Below are 13,298 nucleotides of genomic sequence, written 5' to 3' on the forward strand. Positions count from 1 at the left end.
GATTGCCTAAGGCATGGAAGACAGCAAATGTAGTCCCAATCTATAAAAAAGGAGACAGACATGAAGCATTAAACTACAGACCAGTGTCGCTGACATGTATAGTATGCAAAGTCATGGAGAAGATTATCAGGAGAAGAATGGTGGAACGCCTAGAAAGGAATGATCTCATCAACAGCAGCCAACATGGTTTCAGGGACGGGAAATCCTGTGTCACAAACCTACTGGAGTTCTACGACATGGTGACAGCAGTAAGACAAGAGAGAAAGGGGTGGGTGGATTGCGTTTTCTTGGACTGCAACAAGGCGTTTGAGACAGTTCCACACAAGAGATTAGTGCAAAAACTGGAGGACCAAGCAGGGATAACAGGGAAGGCACTACAATCGATCAGGGAACACTTGTCAGGAAGACAGCAGCGAGTCATGGTACGTGGCGAGGTGTCAGAGTGGGCACCTGTGACCAGCGGGGTCCCACAGGGGTCAGTCCTAGGACCAGTGCTGTTTCTGGTATTTGTGAACGACATGGCGGAAGGAATACTCCGAAGTGACCCTGTTTGCAGATGAAGTTGATGAGAAGAATTCATGCGATCGAAGACCAGGCAGAACTACAAAGGGATCTGGACAGGCTGCAGACCTGGTCCAGCAATTGGCTCCTGGAGTTCAACCCCACCAAATGCAAAGACATGAAGATTGGGGAAGGGCAAAGAAGACCGCAGACGGAATACAGTCTAGAGGGCCGGAGACTACAAACCTCACTCAAGGAAAAAGATCTTGGGGTGAGTATAACACCAGGCACATCTCCTGAGGCGCACTTTAACTAAATAACTGCTGCAGCATATGGGCGCCTAGCAAACCTCAGAACAGCATTCCGACATCTTAATAAGGAATCGTTCAGGACCCTGTACACCGTGTACGTTAGGCCCATATTGGAGTATGCGGCACCAGTCTGGAACCCACACCTAGCCAAGCACGTAAAGAAACTAAAGAAAGTGCAAAGGTTTGCAGCAAGACTAGTTCCAGAGCTAAGAGGAATGTCCTACGAGGAGAGGTTAAGGGAAATCAACCTGACGACACTGGAGGGCAGGAGAAATAGGGGGGACATAATAACGACATACAAAATACTGAGAGGAATTGACAAGGTGGAGAAAGACAGGATGTTCCAGAGATGGGATACAGCAACAAGGGGACACAGTTGGAAGTTGAAGACACAGATGAATCACAGGGATGTTAGGAAGTATTTCTTCAGCCACAGAGTAGTCAGGAAGTGGAATAGTTTGGGAAGCGATGTAGTGGAGGCAGGATCCATACATAGCTTTAAGAAGAGGTATGATAAAGCTCACAGTTCAGGGAGTGACCTAGTAGCGACCAGTGAAGAGGCGGGGCCAGGAGCTTGGACTCGACCCCTGCAACCTCAACTAGGTGAGTACAACTAGGTGAGCACACACACACACACACACACACACACACACACACACACACACACACACACACACTCACTTTGACTACCTGGTGGAAATGAACCTAGAGAGAAGCATAGAAGTAGAGAGGAACAAACCAGACTTCTGAAGAGGGAGGTGCACGAGAGTGTGTGAATGTCGTGCAATGGGAAGGCTAGACCACAATGACAATGTCTCTCAGGCAAGCACCCGGATACAAAGCAGAGATTTATACCCAGTGAAAGTAGAAAACGTAGTGAGAGTGCATGTAATAGTAGTAGTAATAGTAGCAAAAGTAGTATTAGCAGTAGTAGTTATAACATTTACTAGCACTCTGGACCGCGTATGTTAGTCAGCAGTAAGACAATATACACAACACAATAAAAGTAAGGACTACATTTACAGATGATAAAAACAACGAACACTGACCACCAGCGTATAGAAGACTGAGAAAGCGAAGTACAGACGGCAATACAAGGAGAGCAAGTGCAGAAGAACCGAGTACACGAGAGCGAGAAGGAACGCGGAGAGACAAAGTGACAATGAAAGAAACAAGAGATGAAGTCGGAACCAAAAAGTTGATAAATTAGGGCAGAGATCTGTAGAAAGTTGAGGGAGGGAGATCTAACACGGCAAACGAGTCGGTGCTCACGGCAATAAAACTCTAAACAAGTACACTAGAGGTAAGAAAAACTATGAATTATTCGTAGAAATGAGAAGCAAACAGGGGTTTTCGAGAGGTACCGACCGAGGAAAGGTGGTGATGGCGGCGAGTAGAAGGTGGGAAGAGACACGGCAGCGAAGACTCAATAACAACACAAGAGGAATGAACTATTAAGCTGCTAATTAAATTGGATACGTCACAAGCAACGAGACCTGATGCAGTATCTCCCTGGATCCTGAGAAAGGAAGATGAGGCGACGTGTGAACTTGTTAGGAAAATGTACAACTTGTAGAAACAGAACACATTCTCAAACACTAAAACAGATAAATGCAGTTCCGAAATTGATGGAGGAAACAGACAGTGAACTATAAGCCAGTATGTATCTCTGACGTGCATACTATTTGAAGTACTGAAGAAGATAGTAATGAGTGAAGTATCATCTACAGCAGCACAAAGTCAAACGACAGTGCAAGGTTATGAAAATCAAAGCAGGGGAGTGAGAAGACCACATACGGAATACAGACTGGAGGGCCAGAAGCTCCGCACCTTAGATACGCTCAGCTAAAAGCCAGCCAGCCACCCTCCCTCCCTCTCCTAACCAGGTCATCCTTCCCTACCCATCAATCGTCTTAAATACCCCACAATAGCCTCTACCTTCCCCGTCATTACCGCCACCCCACCAAATACACTCCTCTCCTCAACACGTGTCATCACCCTACAATAGACACCTAGATGATACGACAAGAAAATAATAGTACAAGATGGATAGAAACATCGTGTAAGTTTTGTTTCCAATTTGTGAACCATTTGTGAACTGTTCCAGCAACGATGTCGTGACTCTCCTAGCTGCCTGATGTCACCCCAACAAGTACAAGATAATAAAGACAGTTGTTAGGAAAGGAGGACATGGAAGAAACACTGCGTCACAAGCCAAGCCGAGCACCGTAAGAAAGATCTTAAGAGTAAATATTACACCAAACATATCTCCCGAGGTACATCTAAAGCGGCAGGATCAAGAGTAAGGATCAAGAGATGTGAATAGCGCTTCGACTTGTTAGATCATTCAATGCTACTGATTATTTTCAGATTATTTTCAGAGTTGAAGTTTAACTTTAGCGAGTGTAGATGAATATAAACAGGAGGCCCACACCTGCCCCTTTACCCTTCTCATTTTCATCCTTCCCTTGATATTCTCCTTTCTTATGCTCCTCATCCTCTTCCTCCTCCCTCTTTCCTCCCCTTCCCTTCCCTCCCTCCCTCTTCTTCCACACCAACACACAACAGAAGAGCCACAATCTGTGAGAGTGCACCCAGGCGACACTCTTCAAGATGGCGACTCAAGTGGCCACAGACACCCGCCTTCAAGAGATAACAGGATATGAATCCGCTGGAAAACATCAGCACGAGTGATGGAGGCAAGCACTCAGTGACAGGCACAGCTGGGTGAGCATACAAGCAATGACAAGCACAGCTGGGTGAGCATACAAGCAATGACAGGCACAGCTGGGTGAGCATACAAGCAGTGACAAGCACAGCTGGGTGAGCATACAAGCAATGACAGGCACAGCTGGGTGAGCATACAAGCAGTGACAAGCACAGCTGGGTGAGCATACAAGCAATGACAGGCACAGCTGGGTGAGCATACAAGCAGTGACAAGCACAGCTGGGTGAACATACAAGCAGTGACAAGCACAGCTGGGTGAACATACAAGCAATGACAAGCACAGCTGGGTGAACATACAAGCAATGACAAGCACAGCTGGGTGAACATACAAGCAATGACAAGCACAGCTGGGTGGGTGCACAGTGAGGCACAGCTGGGTGAGTGTACAAGCAGTGACAAGCACAGCTGGGCGAGTGTACAAGCAGTGACAAGCACAGCTGGGCGAGTGTACAAGCAGTGACAAGCACAGCTGGGCGAGTGTACAAGCAGTGACAAGCACAGCTGGGCGAGTGTAAAAGCAGTGACAAACACAGCTGGGCGAGTGTACAAGAAGTGACAAGCACAGCTGGGTGAGTGTACAAGCAGTGACAAGCACAGCTGGGTGAGTGTACAAGCAGTGACAAGCACAGCTGGGTGAGTGTACAAGCAGTGACAAGCACAGCTGGGTGAGTGTACAAGCAGTGACAAGCACAGCTGGGTGACCGTACAAGCAGTGACAAGCACAGCTGGGTGACCGTACAAGCAGTGACAAGCACAGCTGAGTGTACAAGCAGTGACAAGCACAGCTGAGTGTACAAGCAGTGACAAGCACAGCTGAGTGTACAAGCAGTGACAAGTACAGCTGGGTGAGTGTACAAGCAGTGACAAGCACAGTTGGGTGAGTGTACAAGCAGTGACAAGCACAGCTGGGTGAGTGTACAAGCAGTGACAAGCACAGCTGAGTGTACAAGCAGTGACAAGCACAGCTGAGTGTACAAGCAGTGACAAGCACAGCTGGGTGAGTGTACAAGCAGTGACAAGCACAGTTGGGTGAGTGTACAAGCAGTGACAAGCACAACTGGGTGAGTGTACAAGCAGTGACAAGTACAGCTGAGTGTACAAGCAGTGACAAGCACATCTGAGTGTACAAGCAGTGACAAGCACAGCTGAGTGTACAAGCAGTGACAAGCACAGTTGGGTGAGTGTACAAGCAGTGACAAGCACAGTTGGGTGAGTGTACAAGCAGTGACAAGCACAGTTGGGTGAGTGTACAAGCAGTGACAAGCACAGCTGAGTGTACAAGCAGTGACAAGCACAGCTGAGTATACAAGCAGTGACAAGCACAGCTGAGTGTACAAGCAGTGACAAGCACAGCTGAGTGTACAAGCAGTGACAAGCACAGCTGAGTGTACAAGCAGTGACAAACACAGCTGAGTGTACAAGCAGTGACAAACACAGCTGAGTGTACAAGCAGTGACAAGCACAGCTGAGTGTACAAGCAGTGACAAGCACAGCTGAGTGTACAAGCAGTGACAAGCACAGATGAGCGAGTGTACAAGCCGTGACAAACACAGCTGGGTGAGTGTACAAGCAGTGACAAGCACAGCTGGGTGGGTGTACAAGCAGTGACAAGCAGAGCTGAGTGTACAAGCAGTGACAAGCACAGCTGAGTGTACAAGCAGTGACAAGCACAGATGAGTGAGTGTACAAGCAGTGACAAGCACAGCTGGGTGAGTGTACAAGCAGTGACAAGCACAGCTGGGTGAGTGTACAAGCAGTGATAAGCACAGCTGGGTGAGTGTACAAGCAGTGACAAGCACAGTTGGGTGAGTGTACAAGCAGTGACAAGCACAGCTGAGTGTACAAGCAGTGACAAGCACAGCTGGGTGAGTGTACAAGCAGTGACAAGCACAGCTGAGTGAGTGTACAAGCAGTGACAAGCACAGCTGGGTGTGTACAAGCAGTGACAAGCACAGCTGGGTGAGTGTACAAGCAGTGACAAGCACAGCTGAGTGAGTGTACAAGCAGTGACAAGCACAGCTGGGTGAGTGTACAAGCAGTGACAAGCACAGCTGAGTGTACAAGCAGTGACAAGCACAGCTGGGTGAGTGTACAAGCAGTGACAAGCACAGCTGGGTGAGTGTACAAGCAGTGACAAGCACAGTTGGGTGAGTGTACAAGCAGTGACAAGCACAGCTGAGTGAGTGTACAAGCAGTGACAAGCACAGCTGGGTGACCGTACAAGCAGTGACAAGCACAGCTGGGTGACTGTACAAGCAGTGACAAGCACAGCTGGGTGACTGTACAAGCAGTGACAAGCACAGCTGAGTGTACAAGCAGTGACAAGCACAGCTGAGAGCTGTCTCCACCTTCAAGTATTCTGAATATATAAATAGTGTGTGTGTGTGTGTGTGTGTGTGTGTGTGTGTGTGTGTGTGTGTGTGTGTGTGTGTGTGTGTGTGTGTGTGTGTGTGTGTGTGTGTGTGTGTAAAACTTAATTAAAACCTGGAATTAAAAACACCAATAAATCTGAGTTAATAAAGAGAGAGGAGATATATTTTCTGAACATTTTATTAGTAGATATTATGATTACACAACTAATAATAAAGGTATTTTGACTGCTACAGTAATTAAATTGCCGGCTCAAAAAATGCGAGCGCACGCACGTGCGCACACGCAGGAACAATTCACAAATATCGCCAAAGGGAAACGTTAGACGACGTTTCGGTCTGTTGTGGATGGAGACGATAGCTCCAATTGCTTGGATCAAGACCCCTCTCACCAGCATACTCCGTTAAATGGAGCGGAATAACAACATTCTCCCTGAGGCACGTGTGAGAGATTAGAGATTTAACACCCTGGACAGGGAGGGTCCCTTGTTGATCCTGGGATAGGAAGAATGCTCCTACACAGAACACAGGAAGATCAAGGTAAGCATGCTAGCAGTGCTCCTGATCCTAGAGTAAAAAATGCTTCAACACAACACAGGATGATCAAGGGAAGCATGCTAGCAGTGCCGTTGACCCTAGGAAAGAAAGAATGCTTCAATACAACACAGGATGATCAAGGGAAGCATGCTAGCAGTGACGTTGACCCTAGGAAAGAAAGAATGCTTCAAACACAGGATGATCAAGGGAAGCATGCTAGCAGTGACGTTGACCCTAGGAAAGAAAGAATGCTTCAACACAACACAGGATGATCAAGGGAAGCATGCTAGCAGTGACGTTGACCCTGGGAAAGAAAGACTGCTTCAACACAAGATGATCAAGGGAAGCATGCTAGTAGTAACGTTGACCCTAGGAAAGAAAGAATGCTTCAACACAACACAGGATGATCAAGGGAAGCATGCTAGCAGTGACGTTGACTCTGGGAAAGAAAGACTGCTTCAACAAAACACAGGATGATCAAGGGAAGCATGCTAGCAGTGACGTTGACCCTAGGAAAGAAAGACTGCTTCAACACAACACAGGATGATCAAGCGAAGCATACTAGCAGTGACGTTGACCCTAGGAAAGAAAGAATGCTTCAACACAACAAAGGATGCCAACAAGGCTCCGTGTGTTATTGCTTCTCCACTTTATCTTCTGTATTCTTTACGCACTAATAATATGTCTGTAAAAATCTACAAAACAGTAAACAAAGAGGAGGAAGAGGAGAGAGTAAGGAGGGGAGTAAGGGAGAGAGTAACGAGGGGAGTAAGGGAGAGAGTAACGAGGGGAGTAAGGGAGAGAGTAACGAGGGGAGTAAAGAAGGGAGAGAGTAACGAGGGGATTAAAGAAGGGAGAGAGTAACGAGGGGATTAAAGAAGGGAGAGAGTAACGAGGGGAGTAAGGAAGGGAGAGAGTAACGAGGGGAGTAGAGAATAACGAGGGGAGTAAGGGAGAGAGTAACGAGGGGAGTAAGGAAGGGAGAGTAACGACGTAACACGAGAAGAAAAGCGATAAAAAAAGGTAACTGAGCAAACACGGGAAGAAAAGCACGTAGATGAGTAAAAAATAAGATAATTGAGAAGCTAAGGAATAAACATGAGAGAAGGCTGAAAATAATGAATAAACATGAGAAGGAAGAAAATAATGAGTAAAAATAAGAGAAGGCTGAAAGCGAGTAAAAATGAGTGAGAAAGAGACGGTAATTGATCAAAAGCCAAAGAAAAGAGTCAAGATAAAGCTAGGAATGCAAATGAGACTTATGATGAATGGAGAGGAAGTAAGAGTGAGAGAGTGTCAATATTGGTGGGAAGTGAGCCAGCATCAGCAAACATACAGGTGGAGGAGGAAGGAGGCCACGAGGGATAACACCCGCGGAAATTCTGACATTTAAGAAGCTCACTGACCATCTAGACGACTCAGCGCTCTGGCAAATAAAACGTATAATAAAAACCTTGCATTAATATAACACACTGCGTATACTACCACACCAATTTAACGTAGCCTGAATCAGTTAAAATCTCATTAAGATATAAGGGTTTGTTTAAAAGTTCCTCGAGGTCCCTACAGGCATCTGATGATTGTAAGAGACATAGGAGAAAAATAGTTAAAAAGTAATGGTTATAATTATAACCTTAATTTTTAAAGGGATGGAGAAGTAAGCCAGTGGAAGGCTTCGGTCAGATGACCAAAAGCTCCAGTGGCGGGACATCGTATGACTTAAAACCCGCGTCAGGAAATACTTGTCCTGTTTCCAGGACGATATTACCTAAGACACAGTTAGACTGTTTCACAGTCGGCTGCCTGCACGCTACCAGCTACACAGGAGGAGTAGGAACACCTATAATACAAGTGGTTATGGGGGGAGCTGTGTGTGCTCTATCCTCAGTCAACAGAGTTGTCTCGAAATGCCGATTTCCGTTGGAGATAGTTAAACATCCGTCACTTACCAACCCTGTGTGGCTCTTGTGTAGGGCCCTCCAGGCCTGTAACCTTCCAAGAACATATCTATGTGGTCCGAAACTTTCTGAGGCTTTGAAGTTTACTGTTAAGTGAACTCTCAACACCAGACACTGCCTAGCCGTCTTCCCGTTCATTTTCCGGGATACCAACATGGCCCGGGAGCACCAAGATGGCCCATGGGATCCAACATGGCCCAGGGGCACCAACATGGCCCGGGAGCACCAAGATGGCCCATGGGCACCAACATGGCCCGGGAGCACCAAGACGGCCCCGAAGCACCAACATGGCCAGGGAGCACCAACATGGCCCAAGGGCACCAACATGGCCCAGGGGCACCAACATGGCCCGGGAGCACCAACATGGCCCGGGAAATCAACATAGTCCGGGACATCAATATGGCCCGGGAGCACCAACATGATCAGGACACCAACATGACCCGGGATACCAACATGACCCCAGGAGCACCAACATGGCCCGGGGTCACCAACATAATTGAAATTCCAGAAGTCTAGCGTGGAGATGGAAGAGTCACTGCTGGATCTTTGGAACCACAGAGTGGAGAGAAGCGTACTGACCAGGACAGAGCAAAGTAGAATGAGGACAGTGAATCGAGAACCATGTAAGCCACCTGTCAGTACCAGAGCCGTGAGGAGCTCCACAGTGAACACACTGCCTGGAGCTCCACAGTGAACACACTGCCTGGAGCTCCACAGTGAACACACTGCCTGGAGCTGCACAGTGAACACACTGCCTGGAGCTGCACAGTGAACACACTGCCTGGAGCTGGAGCTGGAGCTCCACAGTGAACACACTGCCTGGAGCTCCACAGTGCTCCACAGTGAACACACTGCCTGGAGCTCTGGAGCTCCACAGTGAACAGTGAACACACTGCCTGGAGCTCCACAGTGAACACACTGCCTGGAGCTCCACTGGAGCTCCACAGTGAACACACTGCCAGCACCACATTGAACACACTGCCTGGAGCTCCACAGTGAACACACTGCCTGGAGCTCCACAGTGAACACACTGCCTGGAGCTCCACAGTGAACACACTGCCTGGAGCTCCACAGTGAACACACTGCCTGGAGCTCCACAGTGAACACACTGCCTGGAGCTCCACAGTGAACACACTGCCTGGAGCTCCACAGTGAACACACTGCCTGGAGCTCCACAGTGAACACACTGCCTGGAGCTCCACAGTGAACACACTGCCTGGAGCTCCACAGTGAACACACTGCCTGGAGCTCCACAGTGAACACACTGCCTGGAGCTCCACAGTGAACACACTGCCTGGAGCTCCACAGTGAACACACTGCCTGGAGCTCCACAGTGAACACACTGCCTGGAGCTCCACAGTGAACACACTGCCTGGAGCTCCACAGTGAACACACTGCCTGGAGCTCCACAGTGAACACACTGCCTGGAGCTCCACAGTGAACACACTGCCTGGAGCTCCACAGTGAACACATTGCCTGGAGCTCCACAGTGAACACACTGCCTGGAGCTCCACAGTGAACACACTGCCTGGAGCTCCACAGTGAACACACTGCCTGGAGCATGCATGCGCGCCCTCTGGCGCAGCTACACATTAAATAATATTCCCGTAACCCCACTCAAAAAAAAAAAAAAACCGTATATCATCAAACGAATAAATTTTGATAGTGAATTACACATCTCTTATGTGACGACAAACTCAGCTTAAATATTTATATGCAATTTATACACGGCCATACAGAACAATTCCCCCGGTTAATACACACGAGCATACGGAACAATCTTTTGTTAACATACAAAGCGTTATAGTGTTTCCCGCTTAAATGCATTAATGATTTCAATTTATCTATATGAGAGGCACAGTGAATCCTGTGTGTGTCGCATGCTCCTGTGGTGACAGTCCACTGGCATGCTCCTGTGGTGACAGTCCGCTGGCATGCTCCTGTGGTGACAGTCCGCTGGCATGCTCCTGTGGTGACAGTCCGCTGGCATGCTCCTGTGGTGACAGTCCACTGGCATGCTCCTGTGGTGACAGTCCACTGGCATGCTCCTGTGGCGACAGTCCGCTGGCATGCTCCTGTGGCGACAGTCCGCTGGCATGCTCCTGTGGTGACAGTCCGCTGGCATGCTCTTGAGTTGACAGTCCGCTGGCATGCTCCTGTGGTGACAGTCCGCTGGCATGCTCCTGTGGTGACAGTCCGCTGGCATGCTCCTGTGGTGACAGTCCGCTGGCATGCTCCTGTGGTGACAGTCCGCTGGCATGCTCCTGTGGTGACAGTCCGCTGGCATGCTCCTGTGGTGACAGTCCACTGGCATCCTCCTGTGGTGACAGTCCACTGGCATCCTCCTGTGGTGACAGTCCACTGGCATCCTCCTGTGGTGACAGTCCACTGGCATCCTCCTGTGGTGACAGTCCACTGGCATCCTCCTGTGGTGACAGTCCACTGGCATCCTCCTGTGGTGACAGTCCACTGGCATCCTCCTGTGGTGACAGTCCACTGGCATCCTCCTGTGGTGACAGTCCACTGGCATCCTCCTGTGGTGACAGTCCACTGGCATCCTCCTGTGGTGACAGTCCACTGGCATCCTCCTGTGGTGACAGTCCACTGGCATCCTCCTGTGGTGACAGTCCACTGGCATCCTCCTGTGGTGACAGTCCACTGGCATCCTCCTGTGGTGACAGTCCACTGGCATCCTCCTGTGGTGACAGTCCACTGGCATCCTCCTGTGGTGACAGTCCACTGGCATCCTCCTGTGGTGACAGTCCACTGGCATCCTCCTGTGGTGACAGTCCACTGGCATCCTCCTGTGGTGACAGTCCACTGGCATCCTCCTGTGGTGACAGTCCACTGGCATCCTCCTGTGGTGACAGTCCACTGGCATCCTCCTGTGGTGACAGTCCACTGGCATCCTCCTGTGGTGACAGTCCACTGGCATCCTCCTGTGGTGACAGTCCACTGGCATCCTCCTGTGGTGACAGTCCACTGGCATCCTCCTGTGGTGACAGTCCACTGGCATCCTCCTGTGGTGACAGTCCACTGGCATCCTCCTGTGGTGACAGTCCACTGGCATCCTCCTGTGGTGACAGTCCACTGGCATCCTCCTGTGGTGACAGTCCACTGGCATCCTCCTGTGGTGACAGTCCACTGGCATCCTCCTGTGGTGACAGTCCACTGGCATCCTCCTGTGGTGACAGTCCACTGGCATCCTCCTGTGGTGACAGTCCACTGGCATCCTCCTGTGGTGACAGTCCACTGGCATCCTCCTGTGGTGACAGTCCACTGGCATCCTCCTGTGGTGACAGTCCACTGGCATCCTCCTGTGGTGACAGTCCACTGGCATCCTCCTGTGGTGACAGTCCACTGGCATCCTCCTGTGGTGACAGTCCACTGGCATCCTCCTGTGGTGACAGTCCACTGGCATCCTCCTGTGGTGACAGTCCACTGGCATCCTCCTGTGGTGACAGTCCACTGGCATCCTCCTGTGGTGACAGTCCACTGGCATCCTCCTGTGGTGACAGTCCACTGGCATCCTCCTGTGGTGACAGTCCACTGGCATCCTCCTGTGGTGACAGTCCACTGGCATCCTCCTGTGGTGACAGTCCACTGGCATCCTCCTGTGGTGACAGTCCACTGGCATCCTCCTGTGGTGACAGTCCACTGGCATCCTCCTGTGGTGACAGTCCACTGGCATGCTCCTGTGGTGACAGTCCACTGGCATGCTCCTGTGGTGACAGTCCACTGGCATGCTCCTGTGGTGACAGTCCACTGGCATGCTCCTGTGGTGACAGTCCACTGGCATGCTCCTGTGTTGCTTTATCATACTCCCGCGCTCAGAATATACATCTGGGCTTGATGACATTATCTTCGTATGTCCAGAGATTGTCTGACTTCATGAATTTAACGTGCTTAGAGTGAAGGAAACACACACATACGTATATACACACAAATGGGCCAGGGGCTATGACTCAATCACTGCAACTACAACTAGGCGAGTACACGTACACACACACACACACACACACACACAAGGCACTAAACTACAGACCAGTGTCACTGACGTGTATAGTATGCAAAGTCACGAAGAAGATTATCAGGAGGAGAGTGGTGGAGCACCCGGAACGGAACAAGATTATAAACGACAACTAGCATGGATTCATGGAAGGCAAATCCTGTCACAAACCTTCTGGAATTTTATGACAAAGTAACAGGAGTAAGACGCGAGAGACAGGGTTGGGTTGATTGCATTTTCCTGGACTGCAGTAAGGCCTTCGACACAGTTCATCACAAGAGATTAGAGCAGAATCGGGAGGATCAGGCGAGTATAACAGGAAGGGCACTACAATGGATCAGAGAATACCTGACAGGGAGGCAACAACTAGTCATGGTATTTGATGAGGTATCACAGTGAGCGCCTGTGACGAGCGGGGTCCCACAGGGGTCAGTCCTAGGACCAGTGCTATTTTTGGTATATGTGAATGACATGGCAGGGATAGACTCATTAGTGTGCATGTTCGCATATGATGTGAAGTTAATGAGGATAATTAAATCAGATGAGGATCAGGCAGGACTACAAAGAGACCTGGACAGACTGGACAGCTGGTCCAGCAACTTTCTTCTCGAATTCAACCCCGCCAAATGCAAAGTCATGAAGACTGGGGAAGGGCAAAGAAGACCGCAGAGAATAGGCTGGGTGGACGAAGGCTGCAAACCTCACTTAAGGAGAAAGATCTTGGGGCGACTATAACACCGAGCACATCTCCGAAAGCACACATCAACCGGATAACTGCTGCAGCATATGGGCGCCTGGCAAACCTGAGAATAGCGTCCCGATACCTTAGTAAGAAATCGTTCAAGACACTGTACACTGTGTACGTCAGCCCCATACTGGAGTATG

General features: G+C 49.5%; 1 protein-coding gene across 4 annotated transcripts in view; it reads right to left on the reverse strand.

The window, feature by feature from the left end:
* The window catches only part of LOC128689359 (secretin receptor), a 270,899-nt gene that overhangs the window by 86,598 nt on the left and 171,003 nt on the right, over positions 1-13,298 (reverse strand). The window lies entirely within an intron of this gene.

This window comes from Cherax quadricarinatus, chromosome 18 (assembly GCF_038502225.1).
Source record: "Cherax quadricarinatus isolate ZL_2023a chromosome 18, ASM3850222v1, whole genome shotgun sequence".
In the NCBI taxonomy this organism is placed as follows: Eukaryota; Metazoa; Arthropoda; class Malacostraca; order Decapoda; family Parastacidae; genus Cherax; species Cherax quadricarinatus.